Raw genomic sequence first — 14,989 nt, 5'->3', positions numbered from 1 at the left:
TCGGAGAGAGAGCGAGCCGAGACGAGGAAGCTGGAGGAAGTGCGACCCAAGGAGAGGGGCTGCTGGGAGGACGAGGAGACGGGGCGTGATCACACGACCCGCCGCAGAGGAGCTCTGGGAAGGGGAGAAAGCCGGCCGGCCGGGGCCCAAGGAAGCAGAGAGACGCCGATGCCTCTCCCCCCCAGTACCGTGTCTTAACCAGATAATGAGCCCCTAGCGCCCCTGGGAGAAGAGATATTAATTGATAGAGGACTGGGAAGCAAATTACAGGAGGAGAAGCCCAAAGGAATCCCCCTGAAGAAAAAGAGGATTAAAGATCTATGTCGGTGGCCCAAACTGGCTCAAATAAACTCACTGGAGAGAGCCACAAGGAGAGGGTGAGTGTGGACAGTTTGGAATGGTAAAAACTGTATAAAAATATATTGTCCATGGAAACTTAAAGAGGATACGTAAAAGGGGGGGATTCCCTGGGAGAGTATGCAAGTGATTTAAATATGATAAGAAGATATAGAAAAGAAATAACTTGGAAAAGTGGATAAAATAATAAAGAGGATTGAAATTTGACCACCAGGCCTAAGGTGTCTAGATTTTACTATGGTTCCAGCCTTCGTAAGTGCGAATAAGGAGAAAAGGAGGAAAAGTAGAGCCTAGAAGATGAAAAATAAAAGCGTGAAATGTAGTGGGACAAAGGGGTCTCAGACAAGTACAATAAAAAAATATACGTCTCAAGGCAATATGACCCCAGAAAGGTCTCAAGTGATTGGGGAAAAAAGTGAACTGGAAATAAGCTTGGAAGATAGCCCTAAACCCTCAGTAGTAACACAACATAGCAACCAACAAACAAAGGAAAATTTTGAGATAAGAGAGTTAGAAAAGGAGCTACAAGTTCCAAATAAGAAGGAGATGGCGGATATGTTTAAAAATTTAGAAAGAACGATAAAGCATGAACTGGTCAATATTCGGAGTGATCTGGGGCAGATATTACTGAGGGTAGAGGAAATGGAGGAAAGAGTTAAAAACCACACACAAGACATATCTGAACTGGAAAAGAGAACAATTGATATCAGGAAAGAACAAAAGAAACTACTCTATAAGATGGAGGTACAAGAAAATAGAGAGAGGAGAAACAATCTCAGAGTAAGAGGAGTACCAGAGCTCATAAAGGGAGAAGAGATACGTAGCATAATATGTAGAATTATAAACTTTATATTGGATAAACCAGAAACAGAAGCGGTGAATCTTGAAGGTGCATATAGAGTAGGAAGAATGCAACAAAGAGGTGGAATAGAGAAATCAAGAGATATAATTGTCCAATTCCAGATAAGAGGTGATAAAGAAGAGATTTGGAAAAAGACAAAAGGAAAAGCAAATATCAAATATAAAGATATGGATATACAGATTTATGCGGATTTGACATCAGAGACAATATGGAGAAGGAGAACTTTGAAATCCCTATTAGAGCAAATGAGAAAGCAGAATGTGCACTATAGATGGGGTATACCAGAATCCTTAATTGGGTGGAAGAACGGAGTTTCAGCCCACTTGAGATTCCCTGAAGACTTGAGAGACTTTTTTAAGAGACTCGATTTACAAATAGTGGAGATCCCAGGGTGGGAGGAGGAAAGAGGGGATTGTGAAGCTAAAAAAAAAGAAGAGTGGAATTTAGTTAGAAGAAGGACATAAATAGGGGAGATTGAGGGGAGAGGGGAGATTTGAGTTTTTTTTTTGTTGTTTTTTTTCCCCTCTTCCCCCCTTTCTCCTTCTCTTTATTAATATAGAAGGGTTTTTTTTTTTATAATATTCTTCTGAGACTCTAGAACTTTGCTGGAACTTAATGAAATCTTAAAGATAGTCCAAGGGTATCCGGGGGGGGGGGGGTAGAGGGTATGGGTAGAGCTCAACCCCAAGGTTTACATCTATGGAGGGGTGGGTCCCTCAAAAGATGAATAGGCAAATGGAAAGCCTAAGTAAGGGAGGGGTGAGAAAGGGAGGGAGGGGAGGTGGAGGGAGGGAGGAGGGGGCGGATGGGAGGGAGAGAATTGGGGAGGGAGCAGGGAGAGGGGGTTTTAAAACTGACATCTTGTATGAGAGAAGAGGTATAAAGAAGGGGAAGAAGTAAGGAAATGGTAAAATAGGAAGAAGACAAATAAAATATGGAGGAAATACGCTTTGTAACCCATAATGTAAATGGATTAAATTGCCCAGGTAAAAGATTTAGATTATACAGAGAATTGAAACATAGAGAGGCCTCAGTTGTCTTTTTGCAGGAAACACATCTAGAGTTAAAAAAAAATATTAAGTTAAACTCTAGACAACACCCGACATGGTATTATGCAGATTCCCCAGTTAAGAGAGCTAAGGGTGTAGCTATAGGATTTGCAAAAAACATTAGGTTTGAATTGGAAGATAGAAAGACGGACCCGGAGGGGAGGTATTTGTTCTTGAAAGGTAAACTACAAGACATAGAATGTACGCTTGTAAACATATATTGCCCTAACAGGAAGCCAGAGATGTTTTTGAAAGGGGTTATGAGAAGATTGATGGACTTTGGAAAGGGATATCTAATAGTGGCGGGAGACTTTAACATATGTATGAATCCACAAATAGATACAACATCTAGAGTGCAGAGAGGGGGAAATAGGTCCATGGGATTATTGAAAACGGTGATGAAAGAGTGCCAACTGGTGGATAGTTGGAGAACTGTCAACATGAGAGATAGAGATTACACTTTTTTCTCTAGTCTACATAGGACATACTCTAGATTGGACTATATTTTGTTGGACCATCGACTCGTTGAGGATTTGGTTAAAGTAAAAATAGAAGCAATAACTTTCTCGGACCATGCACCAGTAGTAATGGAATTAAGATGGGGAGGGAAGGTGTCAGGAGGCCTATCATGGAGGTTGAATGAGACACTCCTCATGGATCCAGATACTGACCGGAAGATCAGGGAGGAAATAGAGAGGTTCTTTGAGGAAAATGAAACAGGGGATGTATCACTAGCTACAGTGTGGGAGGCACATAAAGCATATGTAAGAGGTATCCTTATTGCGATTGGGGCAAAGAAAAAAAGGGAAAGACGAGAGAAGATCAGTGGGCTTTTGAAGGAAATAGCTGAGATGGAACTCCTACATAAAAATAACATAAGGAAAGAGATAGAGCAAAGAGTGATAAAAAAGAGGGAAGAACTAGAGAAAGTAATGGAGGAAGAAAAAATGAGAACTTTTAATAAGATCATTGGTGAAAGATACAGATGGGGAGATAGATCAGGAAAATATCTGATGAGAGCCTTGAGGAGAAAGAAGAATAGGAACTATATAGATAAAATAAAAAACTCCAAGGGAGAGTTAGTCCATTCAACCAAAGACATTGCAAAGGTATTTAAAGATTACTACAGTAAATTATATAATATTGCCCCCAAGGATGTTATAAATAAAGATAAAATGATAAATATTGAAAAAAGAAGGGATTATTTAAGAAACGCAGGATTACCAAAATTAAGTGAAAAACTATTAAACTCCTTAGAATCTGAAATCACACAGGAAGAACTAAAAATATCATTAAAAAGTTTTAAGACGGGAAAAAGTCCAGGTCCAGATGAGTATACTGTGAGGTATTATAAAAAATATAGTGATCTACTGTTACCTAAGTTAAAGAGATATATGGAGGCATTGGGGGGAGAGATGGAGATAAGACAGGAATCCTTTCTGGCTCAGGTGGTTTTAATACATAAGGAAGGTAAAGATATCACCCACTGCTCAAGTTATAGACCGATATCGCTATTGAACGTAGACACGAAGTTGTATGCAAAAGTATTGGCGAATAGGTTAAGAGATCTGATGCCGGATTGGATACATGGAGACCAGGTAGGCTTTGTTAGAGGAAGAGAGGGTCGAGATAATGGGTTGAGATCCCTGGTGCTTATACAGAAAAGTAAAACGGAAAAAAATCCAGTAGTGCTGCTCTCGATAGATGCGGAGAAGGCGTTCGACAGGGTTAACTGGAGTTTTATGATGGACACACTGGAGGTCCTGGGATTGGGTAGTAGGATGAGAAAGTGGATTGGAAAGTTGTATGAAGGACCGTCCGCGATGGTAATGGTAAACGGAGAGAGATCAGAGACCTTTTCTATGTCAAATGGAACCAGACAGGGATGCCCACTTTCCCCACTGTTGTTTGTTCTATCATTGGAACCCCTGCTATCAACAATTAGGAAAAATATAGATATAAGGGGAATTAATGTTGGAAAGACAGAACATAAGATAGCCGCTTTCGCTGACGATTTATTATTCTATGTTGGAAACCCGAGGATAACACTTCCTAACCTAATGAAAACACTGAAGGAATATGGGGAAATGACAAATCTAAAAATTAACCCGAGCAAAACAGAGATATTAAATATAAATCTTCCAAAGAGCGAAAAAGAAAATATACAGAGACCTGGGGGTAAAACTTACTCCCTCACAGAAAAATCTTTATAAAGCTAATTATATCCCAATGTTAAACAAAATCAGAGAGGAATTGAGGAAAATGGGTGGTGGAAATCCTTCCTGGCTGGGTCGTATTAATCTGATAAAAATGGTAATTCTCCCTAAGATACTGTATAAATTCCAGATGATTCCCATCAATCTTCCAAAGGTGTATTTTAGGACAATAAAGCGAATGGTAACTAAATATATATGGAAAAATAAAAAACCTAGGATATCATATGAAATGCTAAGCAGAAATAAAGAAAAAGGGGGGTTGGGAGTATCGGACTTTAAAAGATACCATAGGGCAGTCATCTTAGCAAGAATTTTTGACTGGACACACAACTCAAAGAGTAAACATTGGGTCACAATTGAAAATACACTTAGTGGAAAAGATCTGGGTAGGAGTGTATGGGTGTCACCACAGTTTAGAGAATTAGAGGAAAGCACGAGTATATACACGAGGATTGTAATGAGGGAGTGGGATAAAATGCACAGACAGAGGAAATGGGATTTTAATTCACTATTAATGTCACTAAGAAATTCAGAATTTTTCCCCCCAGGTAAAGAGGAATTTTCAGGCAGATGGATTATGAAGGAAGACGCTCAGCTGAGAGATGTAATGGAGGGGGTAAACTTAAGAACACTGGAGGATTTGAAAAGGGAAGAGGGAAGGATTTTCACTAGGATAGATATATAGAGATATAATCAATTGAAACAATTTGTGGAGAAATTGACGAAGCCCCTTAGAACTAGGAAAGAGTGGAATGAATTCGAGAAATACTTAGAAGACCGAGGTGATGGGAAACACAGCACTGCTAAAGCATATAAAGCTCTCACGGATTTAGCTAGCAAGTTTAAATTAAAATATATAGAAAAATGGGAAAAGGATTTAGGAGTGGAGTGGGAAGAGCACACACAGAGGAAAATATATAGAATGGTACACAAAAATATTAGCATGCGTGAGGTGGAAATGAATTTTAAATGTTTGACAAGATGGTATCTTACACCTGTGATAGAGCACAGGATGAGTGAGGAGAAGCAACCTTGGTGTTGGCGAGGGTGTTTAGGGCTGGGCACGATGTATCACATATGGTGGGAATGTTCAAAGATACAAGTATATTGGGAAAAAGTTATAAATCAAATCACGATTATCACTGGAATGGAGATAGGACTGGACCCTGAAACCTGTCTTTTTCATAACTCAATATTATCTGGAAATAAATATAAAGAACTGGGTATATTGAGCTACCTAAATGCAGCAAAAAGTCTGATTCCTAGGTTTTGGCGTAAAGTTGAGGCACCGAGGGAAGAGGATTGGATGAATAGAGTGGACCAGATTGCTAGATTGGAAAAACTTTATTATATACAGGAAGATAGGATGGTGACATATCATATGAAATGGGAGAAATGGGAGGAGTTCAAAGTAAAGGTAAAGGAAGGTACTGAGTAAGTAAGTGTAAAGAAAAGGGAAAGAGAGGATAAGAAGAAAGGAAGGGAAAAGGGGAAAGGATAAGGAAAAAGAGAAATCATAGTAATTAGCCTTTCTCTCTGTCTTTTTCTTTTCCAAACCTCGGTATCCAGAGGATGTGAGATACAAGTCGATCAGATAGATGTCAGGGGTATACTGAAGCAGGGAGGGAGGTGGGAGGGTTGAAAGGAAGGGAGTTGAGGGGAGAAAATGATACGAAATTAGTGTTTTATGAGATTCTGTTATGTTATATTTTACATTATGGAAGTGTGTATTGTTTTACTTGAAAAATGAATAAATATTTAAATTATATAAAAAAAAAAAAAAAAGCCTATCATCCTCAAAGACCAAGTAAATAGATAGAGATGAGCGAATCGAACATGACGAAGTGGAATTCGTCCCGAAGATTTGGAAAAATTCTATTCGCGACGAATCCGAAGATTAGCAAACTTCGGATGCATGAATCGAATTTTCCCAAAAATGGCGGCGACATGTCTGGCGACGGAGAAAATGGACAGAGAAGATGGGGCGGGGATCTCTGGGAAGGCGCGCAGACAAGGCGCGCTGACCCATAATGCATTCATGACATGTGATCGCATTAGCCAATCAGCAGCCAACCAGCACTGTGTAATGGTGGAGCTATAAATCGCGGCCATCTTAGAATTCTCCATTAGCCTCCTGTCATTCAAGTGAGACAGACCTGTGTGTATTAAGGGACAGAGTTAGGGCCACAGAGACTTTAGGGCCACAGAATCGTTACTCAGGGACACAGAATCGTTACTCAGGGACACAGAATCGTTACTCAGGGACACAGAATAGTTACTCAGGGACACAGAATCGTTACTTAGGGCCACAGCTATCAAAGAATCGAAAATTTAAAGTGACATACACCCTTTTTTTTTTTGGTGGCTGTCGTGCACAGTTGGTGCTGCAGTTTGCCGATTGTGCAAAATAAACTGACTTTCTGCTTCACAACCACTATTGTACGTTCAAAGAGTTAAATCCATTTACACGCCGGCTGGCGGTAATATTTTTTGGGTGATTAGTGCATTCCAGTGACAGAAACGTACAGTTTCCAGACAACGGCAAGCTGCAATTGACCGATTGTGTACAATAAACTGACTTTCTGCTTCACAACCACTATTGTACGTTCAAAGAGTTAGATCCATTTACACGCCGGGTGGCGGTAATATTTTTTGGGTGATTAGTGCATTCCAGTGACAGAAACGTACAGTTTCCAGCCAACGGCAAGCTGCAATTGACCGATTGTGTACAATAAACTGACTTTCTGCTTCACAACCACTATTGTACGTTCAAAGAGTTAGATCCATTTACACGCCGGGTGGCGGTAATATTTTTTGGGTGATTAGTGCATTCCAGTGACATAAACGTACAGTTTCCAGCCAACGGCAAGCTGCAATTGACCAATTGTGCTAAATAAACTGACTTTCTGCTTCACAACCACTATTGTACGTTCAAAGAGTTAAATCCATTTACACGCCGGGTGGCGGTAATATTTTTTGGGTGATTAGTGCATTCCAGTGACATAAACGTACAGTTTCCAGCCAATGGCAAGCTGCAATTGACCGATTGTGCTAAATAAACTGACTTTCTGCTTCACAACCACTATTGTACGTTCAAAGAGTTAAATCCATTTACACGCCGGCTGGCGGTAATATTTTTTGGGTGATTAGTGCATTCCAGTGACATAAACGTACAGTTTCCAGCCAACGGCAAGCTGCAATTGACCGATTGTGCTAAATAAACTGACTTTCTGCTTCACAACCACTATTGTACGTTCAAAGAGTTAAATCCATTTACACGCCGGCTGGCGGTAATATTTTTTGGGTGATTAGTGCATTCCAGTGACATAAACGTACAGTTTCCAGACAACGGCAAGCTGCAATTGACCGATTGTGCTAAATAAACTGACTTTCTGCTTCACAACCACTATTGTACGTTCAAAGAGTTAGATCCATTTACACGCCGGCTGGCGGTAATATTTTTTGGGTGATTAGTGCATTCCAGTGACCTAAACGTACAGTTTCCAGCCAACGGCAAACTGCAATTGACCGATTGTGCTAAATAAACTGACTTTCTGCTTCACAACCACTATTGTACGTTCAAAGAGTTAAATCCGGTTTTATTTTTGGGGTGCTTATTGAATTAAAGAGTATGTCAGACAACACGCAGAGGAGTGGCAGAGGAGGCAATGTTTCAGGAGCGAGCAGACGTGGCAGCAGAGGAAGGGGTCGAGGCAGCACTAGTCGCAGCCAGAGGCCAGTGCTCCCGGTGTCATCCAGCGGTCGTGTCTCCACCGACAACCCTGCCGTCATCGATTGGTTGACTCAGTCGTCTTCCTCTTCCCAGGTCACCTCTGACACCTACAGCCAACGGTCGGTGGGTACGTCAGACACAACCGTTAGTTGGCATGGCCCGGGAGCAAGCCCACTGAAATCACGTGTCCTCGACCTGCCCCTGTCCTTTGGTGTTCCCTCACCAAGTGAAGTATCGCATGCTGTGGGCTCAGCCCCACTGTACAGCGAGGAAGAGCTAACAGAGGGCGGTCAGGAACGGGGGGAGACATCCGCCTCTTCAGCAGCCAGGCGAAGAAGTACTGGCGAGGAGAGTGGCTCGGTAGCCGGTCTAGAGACAGGTCTGTCTCCTGACCCACACGCAGCCGAGGGGGCTAGTAGTGACGCGGAGACCCTAATTGATGATGATGAGGCTGATCGCACTTGGCAGCCTCGTCGTCATCAGGCTATTGCTTCCGCATCATCAGGAGAAGAGGGTGCCAGCTTGCCAGCGAGCAAAACAGTCGGTGGGTTGCCCAGGAGGCAGCAGGGTCGCAGCAGTGTCAGTGGAGCCAAACGGCCACGGAGTAGAGCACCAGCTCCACTGCAGCCTACCACCACGGCCAGTAGTGGTGCCGGTGTGCACGGAGGAAGTAGCAGTCAGCCAGTGTGGAGTAGCGGGGGCAAAGTTTCCTACTCGGCGGTGTGGCAATTTTTCATCAAGCCGCCCGAGGAAGTAAACGTAGCCGTATGTCGACTATGTGGCCAGAAAGTCAAGCGTGGCCAGGGGGCCAATGTTGGGACTACAGCGTTGCGTCAGCATATGCAGCGTCGCCATTCGGTGGCCTGGGAAAACCGTGATAAAGATACGGCGGTTCTACCTGCCCTAGCCCCCGCTCCATCACCCGCTCCGTTACTTGCTCCGTCACCCGACGTCAATCGCCCTCTATCAGCCAGTCAAGGCTCCAACACCTCTGCTGAGGGGAGTTGTCGCTCGTTGGCATCTTCCGCTCGTTCATATGCTCCTTCTCCTGCTACTCCTCTTCACGGATTCCGTCAGCAGTCTTTCTTGGAATCCGTTTCCAAGAGACAACAGTTTGCGAGCACGCACCCGACGGTGCAGAAGCTGAACGTCCTCCTGTCCAAGTTGCTGGTGCTGCAGTCCCTCCCTTTCCAAGTGGTGGACTCAGCACCTTTCCGAGAAATGATGGCTTGTGCCGAGCCGCGGTGGAGAGTGCCAAGCCGGCATTTCTTCGCCAAAAAGGCAGTGCCAGCCCTGCATTCACATGTAGAAGAGATGGTGGGCCAGTCTTTGAGCATGTCGGTCTCTGCCAAAGTGCACGACAGCGCCGACGTGTGGAGCTGTAACTACGGTCAGGGACAGTACATGTCATTTACGGCCCACTGGGTGAACGTGGTGCCGGCACAGCCGCACCAGCACCTTGGACAGGTCACGCCGCTTTTGCCTCCACGTTTGCACGTCCTTGGTCCAGCAAAGATGTCCGCCTCTACCACCTCTTCTTCCTCCGTGTCCTCAGCCGCCACCCCCGTGCCAAGTCCCATTACCCGACCGGCATATCACATGTGCAGGGTGCAACGGTGTCACGCTGTGCTGCACCTGGTATGCCTTGGCGAACGTAGTCACACAGGGGAGGAACTTCTGAGTGTAATGAACAGAGAAATCGACAGATGGCTGTCTCCGCGCAAACTGAAAATCGGAACCATGTTGACCGACAACGGAAAGAACATGGTATCTGCTCTGCGTCAAGGAAGGTTGTGCCATGCGCCATGCATGGCTCACGTGTTCAATCTGGTTGTCAAGCGGTTCCTAAAATCCACCATCCCACTGCAAGACATCCTTAAAATGTCACGTAAACTTTGCATGCATTTCAGCCATTCCTACACCGCAAAGCACACCCTCCTTGAGCTGCAGCGGCAGAACGGAATTCCACAGCATCGCCTGATCTGCGACGTTGCAACAAGGTGGAATTCAACCCTACATATGTTACTTTTTGTATATAGCCTTCCAAACCACTCTCAGAATAAGTCATGATATTCATGCTGTGTATAGCCTTATAGGCCAATGGTCAATCAAGTCATGATTGTTATAGTGTGTATAGCCTTATAGGCCGCTGTCTTTACAACTTTATAATTCCATGCAGTATATAGCCCTATCGGCCACTTTCTGGCATCCAGTTGCTGTAGCCCCCATCACCACACTGTGCCACGGGCCCCTGTACCGCCTTCTCATACTGCTGCCAGATCCATCCTCTGCCATGTGCGTCTTTGTCGTCTGCTCACGCTGCTGGGTTCCAGTTTTAAACCTAGGCCTGTGTATGGCTTCCGAATACTGCTGCCTCCACCGCCACCCTGCGCCATGTGCCTCTGTCGTCTGCTCACGCTGCTGACGGCTTCCGCTTTTTAAACTAGTCCTGTGTATGTCTTCCGAATACTGCTGCCTCCACCGCCACCCTGCGCCATGTGCCACTTTCGGGTCTCCTCACACTGCTGCCAGGTCCATACTGATTCATGGCCCCCTGTACCGGCTCCTCATGAACGTGGTTCAGCGGGTTTGCATCACTTAACGGCAAATCGTTGACAAATGCTGGGACGTTCAGTGTTGTGCGCATTAAGCCAGACACCAAAGGGCAGCACAGACCTGTTATTACTCGCTCAAGCATGGCTGAACAAAACCAGTCTCTACCACAAATTGGACCCAGACCTGCCCAGGGTCTCGTAACTAGATTGCACGGAGGAGTAGAGTCCGTTATCGGAATTAAATAGACAAAACGCCACACCAAAAAGAGTGGCCATTTCCAACACTTATTCCAGAAAGAGGAACAACCCGTTTCATATACGGCCCATAGACGTTTCACGTCTGCCACATTCAGTCGATTTAAGACGCAAGCTCCACTTCCTGTGGTCTCTGACCGTCGATATACCTTTAAGTGTCTTTGGACTCTTGATAGTCGTCTCCCCACGCTGCTGCTGGGGGGACTTTTTAACATAGGCCTCTGTATGGCCTTCAATTTTAGCTGCTTACGCTCCGCCACTCTGCCATGGGCCCCTGTACCGCCTCCTCATGCTGCTGCCAGGCCCGTAATCTGCCATGGGCCCCCGTACCGACTCCTTATGCTGCTGCCAGGCCCGTAATCTGTCATGGGCCCCTGTACCGCCTCCTCATGCTGCTGCCAGGTCCAGAGTGTGTCATGGGTCCCTGTACGGCCTCCCATTGCTGCTGTCTCCATCGCCACACTCTGCCATGTAACACTTTCAGGTCTCCTTACACTGCTGGTGGGTTCCATTTTGTCATAGGGTGCTGTATGGCCTCCCATTGCTGCTGCCTCCACCGCCACACTGTGGCTCCACACTCTGGTTTTGGCCCCGTGACTGCCCAAATGAGTGAAGTGTGCGGTGATTCTAAGATCGACGGCACTCATCTGCATGTCATACTGACTGACAGTATTATTTCTCTTCCCCAGCAGACTCCAAGGGCATTTAAATTAAAGGTACAGTGTTCTGCACTAATATAAAGGCTCTCTGAAGCCTAGAAACACCCTTTTTATAAGTTAAATTCGCAGCGAATATATTCGGCTCGAAGCGAATTTATTCGGCGAATTCGGCAAATCAGCCGAACCGAATTTTTGAATAATTCGCTCATCTCTATAAATAGACCTAAAAGGCAGAAACAGAATAGCCCGTGTGCAGATGAGTGCAAACAGGAAGAGGGTGAAGGAGGGTACCAAAACTGTTGTGCTGATTAGTGAGACTAGTCTCCACGTTCATGAACAAATAAAATATCTTTGCTATAAAAATAAACACCAGGACCCAGAAGAAGAAAAAATGAAAGAACATAAGGAAGAGAAAGAAAGCAGACATGTATAGTGTAACCAAGCTGCTGAAATACACAAATAATATGTCTATTGTCTCTCAGATACTACAGGCTAATGTTTATTTCAAGATAAGACCTGCCTCATCACTTTCTTTGTTATTGATACCTAACCAAGCTGCATACATACTATACATCCACTGAACCATCTTTGTAGTTATTATCCTTTAATAAATGCACAATAAAAACTAGAGTGTATTATTTGAACAATTGTGATTTGGAATCTGCCTCTCTAAAGCAAATCAGGCCAGGTAATTTTTGCTAAATTTTTATATAGAGGGGTTGCTCAGATTGCCAAGCTTGGGGGTAGATATAATCTAGTTTTTTTTTTTTTTGTTTTTTTTGCAGCTGAAGATGCTAGCTGTTGCCTGTTGATCTCTGAGGCTGCACTGTCCAATATGTGTGGGTATTGTCTCTCAAATAATACACTCTAATGTTTATTTCAAAATAAAACCTGTTTCATCTCTCCCTCTTATATTGATGCCTTACCAAGCTACTCGCTCATGAAACTGATACGCCACTGAAAAATATTTGTTGCTACTGTCTCTGAAATAACAGATTCTAATTTTTATTGAAAGGCAAAACCTGTCTTGTCTCTTTCTATTTGCTGCCTATTCAAGTGTTTACATACTGATCTGATGCTAGCCAATTTCTACCAAAAACATATTTGAAGTCTGTAGTTTCAATACTCTTGGAATAATTGGGTATATAGGGATGGGAAAGGGCTTGGGGAATGTGGAGCTTTAGGTTTGAAGTGTTTTTAGCATTCTTTTTTTTAACATTTTATTAAACCTTTATGACAATGCATCATCAATACTATGAAAAAAGAAGCTCAAAAACCACACTAAGCAACTGTTTTACTACTGGACAATTTGTAAGGAGTTGACGACTGTCAGGAATGGGCTTGCCAGTAATGGTGGGACCCACCTGCCTTGTGGGCTGCAGTACCAGGGATGGCCAGCGGGTGCTCCCGGCAATCAGAGACTCAACCCTGCAGCCAGCCAAACACCTGAAGTTTATCATGCAGGTGTATTTAAGGGATGGCCAGACATGCAGTCTCTGCCTTGGTGTGTGTTTTTCCTGGGCCCTGTATCTCGTTCCTGCATTCCTGTTCCTGTCCCTGTCCCTGTCTCTGTCTGATTCGTTGCTGACCCTGCCTGATCCGGACCTCTGCTGACTTCTCCTGTTTTATCCCTGGCTTGTGACCCCGACCATTCTCTGCCTGACCCCCTGTACCTACCTGCCCGATTGTTATTGACCCGGCCTGCCTGACGACACTTGCATTATATGTACTGTTATCTGTGGGTGGTTTGGTTTGGTTCGTTTGCACTGTGTTATGTTTTAGTATTGCACTGCGTTTATGTTTGTTAGTCTTTAATAAATTATATTGTTTATAACTTATCTGAAGCCTGCGCTTCCCTGCGTCAGTCACATACCTCTGGTCACACCCCGGAGCCCTGACATTACACCAAGGCCAATCCTGACCAGAAGTGGCTGCACAGGGAAGCCATCTTGGCTTGTTGCTGGGAAGGATGGATCTGGATGAGGTTGTGTATTTATCTCTGCTAGTGTTTGATGACAGAGAGTATGCTTATCAAACTCTGAAGGAGTATCCCCGGGATGAACTGCTAGAATGTATACGGATCGCTCATGTTCTAGTAGATCAGGGCACAGAGTTCTCTGAGGTGCAGCCATTGATTCAGGTTTGTGCTGAGTTGGTTTCATCTGGTACCCCCGAATGCAGGGATGAATTTTTGCCGCCATTTAGTGCCGACCAGGTAGAGTCCCTGGTATGGTTATTAGAGGATGATGTGGATTACTTTCTGGAGCGTTATTCTGCATGTTCACCACAGATACTAAGAGATTGTATAAACGCAGTGCAGTCATTGACCAGACAGGCTTTGTGTAAACTGAGCTTTGTTCAACCTGTATTACAGACATGGTCAGATTTGTTACACCCAGCCTCAGTCAGCTTGCAAAAACCCAGTCCTGTTTCTAACCTATTTCTTCAAAGCTCTATTCCTGCATTTCCAACAGCACCTCCAGTTACAGCCCAGTATACCCTGCTATCTACCGCATGTCAGTACCCTGTTCCCACTCGCTGCACCTATCCTGCCTTTAATCCTGTAAAGAAGCCCTCTGTAGCAACTGTTCCCTCCCCTGTTCCATCCTCCAGCTCTTCTCTGTCTCCAGCTGCTCCATCCATTTACAAACCTGCGCTTACTTACAGTGCTCCGGTAACTAAAACCAGGAAAAGGCGAAAGTTCTTTCCAACCAATACCATCCTGCCAGTATCCAAACCCGTCAGCCTCCTATCTGAGAACCTGCCTTCCATGGTGCAGCCTGGTGCCTCGGCGCCCACAATTCAGCCTGATGCCTCCATTCAGCCTGATGCCTCCATTCAGCCTGATGCTTCTACCCAGCCTGATGCCTCTACCCAGCCTGATGCCTCCATTCAGCCTGATGCCTCCATTCAGCCTGATGTCTCTACCCAGCATGATGAACTGATCCAGCCTGATGATCCTATTATGCCAGACGACTCGGTGCCCGCAGTCTTGCCAGACGACTCGGTGCCCGCTGTTCCGCCAGTTGACTCGATGCCTGCTGTTCCGCCAGTTGACTCGGTGCCCGCAGTCTTGCCAGACGACTCGGTGCCCGCAGTCTTGCCAGACGACTCGGTGCCCGCAGTCTTGCCAGACGACTCGGTGCCCGCTGTTCCGCCAGTTGACTCGATGCCCGCTGTTCCGCCAGTTGACTCGGTGCCCGCAGTCTTGCCAGATGACTCGGTGCCCGCAGTCTTGCCAGACGACTCGGTGCCCGCAGTCTTGCCAGACGACTTGGTGCCCGCTGTTCCGCCAGTTGACTC

The sequence above is a fragment of the Staurois parvus genome, unplaced genomic scaffold (assembly GCF_062004578.1).
Source record: "Staurois parvus isolate SC_StPar_1 unplaced genomic scaffold, SC_StPar_1.0 ptg000604l, whole genome shotgun sequence".
Lineage (NCBI taxonomy): Eukaryota > Metazoa > Chordata > Amphibia > Anura > Ranidae > Staurois > Staurois parvus.
This window is presented reverse-complemented; position numbering follows the sequence as displayed.